Source organism: Macrotis lagotis, chromosome X (assembly GCF_037893015.1).
Source record: "Macrotis lagotis isolate mMagLag1 chromosome X, bilby.v1.9.chrom.fasta, whole genome shotgun sequence".
NCBI classification, from domain to species: Eukaryota; Metazoa; Chordata; class Mammalia; order Peramelemorphia; family Peramelidae; genus Macrotis; species Macrotis lagotis.
The window spans coordinates 349099634-349112831 of NC_133666.1; positions in this window are offsets into that span (position 1 = coordinate 349099634).

Here is a 13198-nt window from a genome sequence, read left to right on the forward strand (position 1 = left end):
CTTTGGGAACATTTCCAAATTGCTCCACAGATTGGTTGAATCCTTTTGCAACTACTCCAACATTACATTAATTTCTCATTTTCCCTACATAGTCTCCAATATTTGTCATTTTCCCTTTCTTTCCTGAAAGTAATACAATAGGTATAAGATAGTCCAGCACAATTGTTCTAAGCTATATTTCTCCAATCAATAGTGTTAGATAATTTTTAACATGACTATTGAAAGTATTGATACCACATCTGATAACTTCTCATATCATTTGATTATCGATTTCAGGAATGTTTTTTTTTATAAATTTGACTCATTTTACTATATTTGAGAAATAAATTATTAGAAAAGTTTCTTTCAATATTTTTCCTCACAGCTATATTTAATAACTATATTTCCCCATCCTCATTTATTGTATTATCTAACTCCTTTCATCCTGAACTTGCTCAAAAATATTTTGCTTAGGACTGTTCCCTCCTACATATAACCTCCTTTCTGTCACCTCCCCCTTCTTTCTTTCATACTCTGCCCCTATCATTTTCCACAAGGGTGAGACAGATTTTTTATGTATAGGAATAAGATTAAGGGAAAGAGATACATAAGGGATAATTTTATTAAGGGATCATCCGATGTAGAAGGGTGATTTTTTTTTTAATTTCCTTCTTGTGAATAAGGACAACAGTATCCATAACCTGTAATGATACAATTGTCCTAGCTCTCTGAACTGATGAGATGAACTGTTTTCATTAAGGTTGTTCATCTCATTAATATGCACATTTTTCTCCTGTTTCTACTCCTATCACTCAGCATCAGATCCTGTAAGACATTCCATGCTTCTCTACAGTCTGTCCATTTATCATTCCATGGTATTCATGTACTATCACTAGTTTAGCCAATCCTCAATTGATGGGCAACACCTCAATTTCCAATTCTTTGCTTCTACAAAAAGAGCTGCTATGAATACTTTAAAACATGTAGAAATTTCCCCTTTTTTTATAATTTCTTCTGTATACAGACCGAGAATTGAAATTGCTAGGTCAAAGGGTTGGAACACTTTTATTGCTCATTGGGCATAGATCCATATTGCTCTCCAGAAAGGTTGGATCCATTCACAACTCCACCAGCAATGCATCAATGTCCCAAATCTCCTACAACCTCTTCGACTTTTATCAATTTCCCTTTTTCTCATCTTTACCAATTTGATACTTGTGAAGTGATAAGACATTGTTGTAATTTCAATTCTCTAAAGAATAATTATTTGTGTCATTTATCATATTTTTCTATATGGCTTTAATTTCTTCATTTGAAAACTGTTCATATCCTTTGACCATTTATGAATTAGGAAAGGAAATATGGAGTTTAAATACAGACCAAAGTTCTTTCTTTCTTTTTTCTTTTACTTTTAAAAGTTGTTATTCATTATATAATGTTGTTATCTCTAAAGTTTTCTTTCTTCCTTTTGTAAAAATCTTATTCTTATATCACCACTTGTGCAATTGCAATACTTATAATGAATGCAAATTAAAACCTTTATCAGTTTGCATTCTTTTGGGAGGAGGGAGAAGGAAAGGAAGGGAGGGAGAAAATATTATAAAACTCAAAACCCTGAAAAAATGATTGGTAGAAATGGCCATTATATGTAATTTAAAAACAAATCGAATATATAATAATAATAATAATAATAATAACAACAACAACAACAACAATAATAATAATGAAACAATGTCCCTTCCTACAGCTGGTACTGATTATGTGTTCTCAAACCAATTCTTAGACTATATAATCTTGAACCTCAACTTTGAACCTGTTCTCTTGGGAAAATGACTATCACCTTAGGATAGAGTCAATTTATTTAAATGGAAGGGTAAAATTTTTATCTACTTAAATTGCTATATACTGTGCATGTTTTATTTGTTTGCCTGCTTTCAGGGTTATATGGCAATAAAACATTTTATTGCACTATGTGTCTGAAAAGTAATTTTCTAGAAATTTCAAATCTGGGAACATGTGGGTAATAAATGGGAGAGAAAATAAAAGCAAAGAAAAAATTTAAAAGTAAAGGAGAAAGGGAGAAGAAAAGAAAAGAGAGTTTATAGAAGTGATGCCAGATCAAGAGAGGCAGGAGAAACATAGTTGATGAGGGATTAGAGTAAAAGAGAAAAACACAAACAAGGGAAGATGTCATGGAGGAAAAGACAGGGATAGTAATAAAAACTATTAATGTGAATGGAATGAACTCTCCAATAAAATGGAACAGCTAGCAGAATGGAGTAAAAACCAAATTCTAAAACTTGATATGTATAGGCAGAAAGGCACAAATAGTGTAAAGATAAAAGCCTGGAAAAGAATATACTATGCTTCAGGTGAATTTAAAAAAATCAGGGATAGCAATCATGATCTCAGACAAAGCAGAAATAGAAATAGAACTCATAAGGAAGAAAACTACATCTTCCTAAAATGTAGCATGGGGAATGAAGTAATGGCATGCACCAAATGGTCCAACATTCAATTTCTTAGAGGAAAAACATAATAGAATTAGAGGAAGCACATTTATAATATGTGGTACTTCAACCATCCTCTCTCAGAATTAAATTAACCTAAGAACAAAATAAATAAGAAGAAAGTTAAGAATGTGAATAGAATAGAAAAATTGTATTTGAAGGCTTCTGGAGATAATTGAATGGGGATCAAAAGGAATATACTTTCATCTCTGTGGTATGTGAAACCTGCACAAAATTTGACCATGCATTGTTTCATGAGGACCAAATAATCAAATGTAGAGATGCAGTAATATTAAATATACCATTTTTGGATCAAGATGCAATTAAATTATATGTGACCAAAAGCTTCATGTTTTTCATGTAGTTTTACATGGAAAAATAAATTAGAAATTAATTGGATGTTGAATAAACTAATTTTAAATAATTGGCACATAAAAAAATAAATCAAAGAAATAATCAAATATTTAACCAGATAATGACAATGATGAAACATCACATCAGAACTTTTGTTTTGCAAGCAAAGCAGTTATTTCATGATGTGTTCTAATTCTTGTTTGGTCATCAATTTATCCCTTTTCCATAGATCTGATAGAGTTTTTCCTTGATGTATATAAATTTATCTATGGTGTCACTCTTTTTGTCCAAATCCTGCACCCATTTTGGCCTTGTTTTGGTATAGGATGTGATATGTGGATTTATGCCTAGATTTTGCCTTCCAATTTTCCAACAATTTATGTCAAATAGTGAATTTTTAATTCCAGAAGCTGATGTCTTGGGCCTTGTCAAATAGTAGATTACTGTAGTCATTTAGTGCAATTACGTTTGATTCTATCCTAATCCACTGAAACATCACTTTATTTCTTACCAACTTCCAGGAGGTTTTGATGTCTGGTGGTTTATAATATTTTAGATCTTATAGAGCTAGGCCACATTCCTTTGTATTTTTTTTCATCAGTTCCATTGCTATTCTTGCTCTTTTGTTGTTCCAGATGAACTTTGCTACTATTTTTCCTAGCTTGGTAAAGAAGTTATTTGGTGGCTTGATTGGAATGGGTGTGAACAAGTAATTTAATTTAGGTAGAATTTTAATTTTTTTTCTTATATTAATTCTACCTAACCATTGGCAATTGACATTTTCCCAGTTATTTAGAACTTACTCAATTTGGGTAAGGAGTGCTTTATAATTGTGCTCATACAGTTTGTGGGTTTTTCTTGGGAGGTAGATTGCCAAGTATTTAATTTGTCTACAGTTACTTTAAATGGAATTTCTCTATCTCCTCTTGGGCTTTACTGTCCATATATAGAAATGCTAATGATTTATGTGGGTTTTTTTATATCCTGCTACTTTACTGAATTTGATTATTTTTTTTCACATTGCTTTTTAGATGATTTTCTCAGATTTTCTGGTTATACCATCATATCATCTGCAGAGTGATAGTTTTGAAACCTCATTTCCAGTTCTGATTCCTTCAGTTTCTTTTTCTTCTCTTATTGCTACTGCTAACATTTCTAATGCTATATTGAACAATAATGATGATAATGGACATCCTTGTTTAATTAAATGTAATACTTTATGAACTATAAGAAAAAATATGTGAATAAGAGGTCCTACCAAATGCCCTTTGTGATACCTATATTATACTGATGCCTAAATCAGGAAAAGCCAAAGCCAACAATGTATATTATGGATCAATCTTTCAGAGAAGTATTGATGTAAAAATTGTAAATAATATTTTAGTGATTAAATTGGCAGTTATTCCAAAGATAATACAGTATGACCAGGTAGGATTTATAACTGATTGACAGGGACTGTTCAATATTCAGAAAAAGAATCTGTGTAATCAATTATTTCAATAACAAAATAACAAAAATCAAATGATTTTCTCAATTGATGCTGAAAAAACCTTTAACAATATAAAGACACTAAAAATACTAGAGAGCATAGAAATTGATGGAGTTTTCCTTAAAACAATAAACAGTATCCACCTAAAATCTTCAGCAAGCATTATATATGACGGCAATGAGCTAGAAGTATTCCCCTTAAAATCAGGAATTAAACAAGGATTTCTATGATCACCACTATTATTCAGTAATGTTTTTCAAATGTTAGCATTAGCAATAAGAGAAGAAAAATTTAAATTGAAGGAATTAGATAGAGCAGCAGAAGAGGAAACAAAACTCTACCATTTGCAGTTATGATGATATAAGTAAAGATTTGTAGAAAATCAACTGAATATATATTTGTATAGAGGTTCAGCTTCTTTGGAGTTGTAATTCAGATGTCCCTGGATCAAGGGTTACTGAGTTCAAGCTTGTATTCTTGCTCATTAAATGGAATGGTTGACTCATCAATGAACCTTGACCTAAATATCTGCTGAGCTCGAAGTGTATGGGAAAAATTCTGATAAGGAATTCTAAAATAATTCAAAGCCCAAATATCATAAATATAACCACGGAAGTCACACAACTGGATTTCATCTGACTTATCATGCCAGTTTTTGTTTTTTTTTTTTTTTTTGTAATAGGAGTCTGGTTGTTCTACAATAAAGTTAAGAGATAGTTACTCACATCAATAATTTGTTTGTGGGCTTTTTCTTCAGTCCAGCTCTTGGCAATACCCAGGCACACTCCTTTTACCCCCACCAGGTTTAGAACACAGAGCATTTAGAACACAGGGACATTCTTAGAATAGAGGACATTATTTGAATGTTAAACAAGATAGTCAAAAAAGAGGCTTGTTAAAAACAACAAAACAATTGGAAGAATTTATTGAATGTAGGTGCAGCTAGGTGGCGCAGTGGATAAAGGACTGGCCCTGGCGTCAGTAGTACCTGAGTTCAAATCCAGCTTCAGACACTTAATAATTACCTAACTGTGTGGCCTTGGCCAAATCCCTTAACCCCATTGCCTTGCAAAAACCTAAAAAATAAAGAGAGAATTTATTGAATATGTACAAAAATTTTGTGCATGGTTTCCAGAAGAAGGAGAGCTAAATGCTAAAAAATGGCAGACTGTAGGAAGACAGATGAATGAATGTTTTAGACAGGCAAGTCAGGAGGAACTTCCTATAGGTGTCCTTTCATTATGGAATATTTTAATACTCTGTATGACTGTCCTTAGTGATGTTCCTTTGTTTCAGGAGATATTAAAAGTTAATGGAGATGTTTAAACTATTCTCCAGGAAAACGGGAGTAAAAAAGGCAAAGGAGGAAGAATGATGGCCTTTACCTCTGCCACCTCCTCCTATCCTTAACCACCCACCTTCTGCTCCTTTATGGTCTAAAAAAGAAACTGCTAATGAAGATATGAATGTTATTCAAAAGGCTGCTCAAGGGGCAGCTAGGTGGCATAGTGGATAAAGCACTGCCCTTGGAGTCAGGAGTACCTGGGTTCAAATCTGGTCTCAGACACTTAATAATTACCTAAGTGTGTGGCCTTGGGCAAGCCACTTAACCCCATTTGCCTTGCAAAAACCTAAAAAAAAGGCTGCTCAAAAAGCAGTGGATAAAGGAAAGGAGATTCCCTGGGTCATGAAAGTGTTATTGTTCTCCTCTTCCATAAAAGACCTGATCCAAAGAATCCAGAGAAAGTTTTGAGATAATATGATAATGTAGATTTTAAAATATTTAAAGAATTGAAATCATCAGCAATCACATATGTCAATAGTAGCCCCAAAGTTTTAACTATAATAGAAATATTAGCCAGAAAATATTAGACCCAGAAGACTGGACTATAAAAGTAGAAACTGCTCTTTTACCAGGAAATTATTTAATAAGGAATATGAAATTTTTTAGAATTGTATTGATTAAGCTAAGAGAAATGAAGCAGCTGGAAATACTCACTAGCACTGATTCATGGGCAGGAATAAGTAAACAAACTGGCTATACCTTACAAGTATATCAACAAATACCCATTGCTACAAAACAGGCATGGCTGGAATTGACTCAAAAGGAAGGAGGCAATATGTCATTTACAAAAATAAAACAAGTAGCTAATGAAGATTTTGTACAATTTCTTGCTAGGTTGCAACAGGCAGTCAAAGGAGTGTGAGATATCAGACAACTTGCTTGCTTGTGGCTCATTTATCTCAACCTGGATGTTAGCAAAAAAAGACTTAAGAAAATAGAATAATTAATAATAATGTAGTGAAAAAATAGCTTTATGGAGACTTAGGAACCCATGTTAAAAAGGGAATTTATTTGAAGGTATTGAAACAGAGAGACAGTGAGTATTCACAGGTGAGAAAGGTTTGTGTTAAAAAAAAATCACAAAAGAAATGCTATTTGACACTGAGAAAGCTTTGAGGAAATAAATTCCAGAAAGACAAGAGAATCAGGTTCATTCTAAAAAACATAATTTGATTATTACAGAAAATAATGAAACAATTGATGAATTAAAAACAGAAGAAACACCCCTCCCCCAAAAAGATTTAGAACTGTCACCTTAAAAAGAACTTGTTTGTTTTATTCTGTTTGCTTTCTCAAAAGTTATAGCAGTTAAAATCAAGAAGTGTTAAATATTAAAACCTTTAAATGGAAAATGAATTATGAAAATTGGGACAATGTATGTGATAATATAACTGTAAAAATGAAGTTTTAAGTTAAGAACAATATGTACTGAAATAAAAAAGAACTAATGGGAAAATACTAATGGAACAGAATGTTAAGAGAACTGAAAGTATTTCAGCCTGATTAATGGGTTCTGAAAGAATTGGGAAAAGAATAAAAAGTGTTGCAGGGAAATAGAAAAAGGCATATATTAAAAGAGTTTTTTTGAAACCATCTCTTATGTATGGAAATTTGTTAAAACATATAGAAAGATTATCTGACCAGGTTTGACTTTATATAAGTAAAAAAAGATAGATTTTGGAGGCTTTTAAATGTGATTAACAAATCAATGTCAGTAGAGAAAAGTATAGAAATCTATAAACCTAAATGGAGATATATGTTTAAATAAAACTGGGGCAATTTTAAAATTTCATTAGACTGCCACTTTTACAGTATATAGAAGTGAATTCAGTGGAATATAATAAAACTCATGATATAAAAAAGTTTGAAATGAAAACAATTGCTAGGTAAATGTTTATTTTTATGTTATTGTTTCTTAATGTGAAAATACGTGTAATTGAATTAAGTTGTTTGTAAAAAAAGTTTTTAGATAGGGACAGAATGGTGTTGATGGGGCTGGGAGTCTCCAAAACCATTATCAGCACAGACTTCTGAGTTATGTCCTCTTAATCAAACTTTAAAATTGCTAAAAGGTGGGGGGGGATAAAGCTTATACAGATTCAAAATATTTTGTGGGTGTAGTTCATGTATCTGGAAAAATTGGGAGTGATAAACAGTAAAGGAAAAAATTTAGCACATACTACCTTGATATCCCAAATTGTGGGAAATCTCCAATTCCTAGAACATCATTTTGTCAGTGAGGATAGAAAGTTCTTATAAGTTAGAGCGCTGAGAAGTTAGAATAGCACTGATAAAAGTAAGAAGAATTTGCAAAATTTTATGTTTTGAATATTAAAATAATTTAAGTTATTTTGAATATGTGTTTTGGAATGAATAAAATTAATAACAGCACTATAAAAATTTTATAATAAAAAAGGGATTTTTAGAAACATCTGTACTTAAGAATATTTTTGTATTGCAAAATTCTAGGGAGTAAATTGAATAAACATTAAATAGAAATTTGTTATGAATAATTAGTAAGTTTTGCATAAAAACAGATTAAAACAATTTTTTTGAAAATTTAGAATTGTATTACAATTACAAACAATGAATTAATTGAAGTACCAACCATAACATTTATAAAGCTTTATTATAATAAAATTAGAGAATACCTTGCCAACAGGTTATATCTCTCAATTTACTTTTTCCAGAGCATTTGTGAAAAGCTATGTTTATTCAACCTCCTGCTTATTAAAAGGAATATTTATATGTAAGACAAGGTAGCTTACTTAATATATGTTGAGAAAAAGAATTTATATATGTATCGTATAACACTGACTTTGGTAAAAGATATACATTGAGTTTTCAAAATTATTATTTATAGAAAATTAAATTAATGGGGAATCTTATTTTATTTTGGAAAATAGGAGTGTATTTGAACAAGAGGAAAATTAGCTTATAAAACAGATGTGAAAGAAATTTGTGTGTAACTAATATTCAGTTATAAGTTTAACTTTAAGAAAATATGCAGTTTTCTTTTGCTTTAAGAGAATGAGATGTCAGCATGGAAACCATATGTTTCATATAGATTAAGAATTCAATGTTCAATTTTAAAGAAAAAATGGTAAAATACAAGAAGAGGGTTTAAGGGAATGGGAAGTATATCTTACTACAATTATTTCCAATAATAATGAATCAATTTGAGGGGTTTTGGAAAATTATTGGGAAATTGAAAATTATGTAACCCACAGATAGGTAATTTACTTATGAGTGAGATGTTAAAAACTTACGTGACCTAATTTTTCTTAACAGTCCACATATTTATTGTTTTTAATTTTGCAATTTTTAATTTACAATTTTCCCCCAACCTCACTTTCCTTCCCCCACCACCCACAGAAGACATTTTTAATTTAATGTATTCAAAATTGTCTAGTTGTTTTTAAATGATGTTCTCCATCTCTTCCTTGGTTATAAACTGCTTCCCTTTCCATATATCTGACAGGTAAACTATTCCATCATCTCCTAGTTCGCTTATTTTATTGTTTGTATGTTTAATCCTGTTTCCATTTTGATCTTATCTTGGTATAAGGTGTGAAGTGTTGGTCTAATGCAAGTTTCTGCCATACTATCTTGTAATTTTGTCAACAGTTTTTAATGAAGAGAGGGTTTTTATCCCAATAGCTGGACACTATGTTTTTCAAACAGCAGATGACTATAATCATTTCCTTCTTTTGCACCTAGTGTAGTCCACTGATCCACCACTCTATTTCTTAGCCAATACGAGACACTTTTGATGACTGATGCTTTAAAATATAATTTTGCATCTGGTAAGTCTAAGCCACCTTCTTTTGCAATTTTTTTAAATTAAAACTTTGGGTATTTTTGATTTTTTGTTTCTTCATATGAATTTACATACAATATTTTTTTACCTCAAAGTAATTTTTTAGAATTTAGTGTGGAAAGGCACTAAATAAGAAGTGTAATTTAGGTAGAATTGTCATTTTTATTGTATTAGCTCAGCCCATCCATCAGCTGTTCATATTTGCCCAGTTATTTAAAACTTATTTTATTTGTGTGAAAAGTGCTATATAGTTGTATTCATAGTTATGGGTCTGTCATGGCAAGTAGACTCCCAAGTATTTTATATTGTGTGAAATTACTTTAAATGGGATTTCTCTTTCTAGCTCATGTCACTGAATCTTGTCAGACATATATAGAAATGGTGAGGATTTATGAGAGTTTATTTTAAAACCTGCAACTTTGCTAAACTTAGTAATTGTTTCTAGTAGTCTTTTAGATGGTTTTTAGGATTCTCTAGGTATGCCATCATATTATCTGCAAAGAGTAAGAGTATTGTTTCTTCCCACTTCTAATTCCTTCAATTTCTTTTAAAAAATAGTCATTTATTTAAGGCAATGGGATTAAGTGACTTATACAAGGTCACACAGCTAGGCAACTTTTAAGTGTCTGAGGCCAAATTTGAACTCGGGTCCTCCTGACTCCAGGACCATTCCTCTATCCACTGCATTATCAAGCTACCCCTAATTAATTAAATTTCTATTTCTTCTCTTATTGTTGAAGCTGACATTTCTAATACAGTCTTGAATAGTAGTGGCGATAATGATCATCCTTGTTTTACCTCTGATCTTATTGAGTATGCCTCTAGCTTATCCCCATTGCATAAAATGTTTGTTGATGGTTTCAGATAGATACTGCTTATCATCCTAAGGAACAGTCGATTTATTCCTATGCTCTCTAGTGTTTATAGTAGGAATGGGTGCTGTATTGTGTCAAAGGCTTTTTCAGCGTGTGTTGAGATAATCATATTATTTCTGTTATGTTTCTTATTGATATATTTAATTATGCTAACAGTTTTCCTAATATTGAACCAACCCTGCATTCCTGAGATAACTCCTTCTTAGTCATAGTGTATTATCCTAGTGATAACTTGCTATAATTGCTTTGCTAAAATTTTAATTGAGAGTTTTTGCATGTATATTCATTAGGAAGATAGGTCTAAATTTTTCATTCTCTGACTCTTCCTGGTTTAGGTATCAGCACCATATTGGTGTCATGGAAGGAGTTAGGCAGAGTTCTATCTTCACTTTTTTTCCAAAGAGTTTATATAGAATTGGAACCAATTGGTCCTTAAATGTTGATAGAATTCACTAGTGAATCTAATCTGGCCCTGGAGATTTCTTTAGGGAGTTCAATAATGGCTTGTTGAATTTCTTTTTTTAGATAGTGTTATTTAGGTATTTAATTTCCTTTTCGTTTAACCCGAGCAACTTACATTTTGTAAATCTTCCATTTTTGATTATCAAATTTACTGGCATAGATTTGGACAAAATACTTCTGATTTATTATGTTAATTTCATTCTCATTGGTGGTAAGTTCACTTTTTTCATTTATGAGACTAGTAAATAAGTCTTTTTCCTTTCCTTTTTTTAAATTAAATTAACCAGAGGTTAATCAATTTTATTGGTTTTTTAATGAAACCAATTCTTGGTTTTATTTCTTAGTTCAATGGTTTTCTTTCTTTTGATTATATTAATTTCTCCTTTAATTTTGAGAATTTCCAATTACGTATTTAATTGGGGGGGGGTCTTTATTTTTTTCCTTCTCTAAGTTTTTTAGATGGATGCCTAGTTCATTGATTTTCTCTTTCTCTAATTTATTCATGTAAGCATTTAAAATATATCTCCTGACAATTATCTTGCCTATCCTATAAGGTTTGGTATGTTGTCTTTTTACTGTCATTATCTAGGATGAAATTGTTAATTTTATCTATAATTTTTTGCTTAATCTGCTCATTCTATAAGATGAGATTATTTAGTTTCCAGTTAGATTAAGGTCTATCACTCCATGGCCCATTATTGCCTAGTATTTTTATTACATTATGATCTGAGAAGGAAGTATTTACTATTTCTTCCTTTCTGCATTTGACTATAAGGTTTTTATGCCCTAGTCCATGATCAGTTTTTGTGTACATACCATGTACAGCAGTAAAAACAGTAGGATCCTTTCTATCCCCATTCAATTTTCTCCAAAAGTTTAACATGTCTAGGTTTTCTAACATTCTATTTAACCTCCTTAACTTCCTTTATTATTTAATGTTTAGATTTATCTAAATCTTGTGTGGGAGGTTGTAGTCTCCCTCCAGTATAGAATTTTGCTCTCTACGTCTTCCTGTAACTCATTCAACATTTCCTCTAAAAATCTGGATGCTATACCTCTTGGTGCATACATATTTAGCCTTGAAATTACTTCATTGTCTATGGTGACTTAAAGGGGTATATATTTTCCTTCCTTATATCTTTTAATGATATCTATTTTTGAAGGTGATTTGTCTGAGATAAGGATTGCTACCCCTGTTTTTTTCACTTCAGTTGGAACAAAAGATATATTGCACCATACTTTTACTTTTATTCTATATGTATCCTTTGATTCAAATGAATTTCTTGTAAGCAGCATATTGTAGAATTTTGGTTTTTAATCCACTCTGCTATTTGCTTACATTTTATGGAAGAGCTCATTCCCATTCACATTCAAAGAGATAATTACTAAGTCTTTATTGCCATCCATACTATCTTCCCTCTCTTTTTATTTCCCCCCTTTTTTCATTTTATCCATATTCCCCAGTTATTTGCTTCTGAATACCTCCTCCTTATATACAAATCCACTTCCACTTACTTTCCCCTCCCCCTTTCCCCTATTAATAATTGAAAGGTATGTTAAGTTTCCAGTTTTGCCAGATACTAAATTCTTGGCTGCATTCCAAGCACCCTTGCCCTTTGGAAAATTGCATCTCAGGCCCTTCAGTCCCTTAAAGTTGGTGCAGCCAGGTCCTGTTTAATCCTCACTGTGACTTCCTGGTATCTAAATTGTTTCATTCTGGTTACTTGCAGGATTTTTTCTTTTATCTGGTAGTTCTGGAATTTGTCCACAATATTTCTTGGTGTTTAAATTTTGGGATCCCTTTCAGGAAGGCCTTGATATATTCTTTCAATGACTATCTTGCCATCTGGTTCCATAATATCAGGGTAAATTTCCATCATTAAATCCTGTAATATTGTTTCCAGGCATTTTTAATCCTCAATGTTTTCAAGAAGCCCATTGTCTTTCTCTTGGATCTATTCTCAAGGTCAGTGGTTTTGCTGATGAAGTATTTTATGTTTTCTTCTATTTTTAAAAAAAAATTTTGACTTTGTTTAACACATTCTTGTTTTCTCATGAAGTCATTAGTTCTTAGTTTCCATTCCTTTTTTTAGAGAAGAATTATCTTCATTTACCTTTTGCAACTCCTTTTCTAATTGGTCAATTCTATTTTCTAAGGAGTTTTTCCATTTGCCCAATTGAGGTTTTGAGAGAATTATTTTCTTTTTGCATTTGTCCAATTGTATTTTCCAAGGATTGGTTTTCTTGTTGTAAGGTGTTAATTTTCTTTTCAGTTTCTTTTCCCAGTTTTTCCAATTTAGTTTTAAACTCCTTCCTGTTTTCTTCTAAGAAGTCTTTCTTGCCTGGGCACCAATTCATAATCTC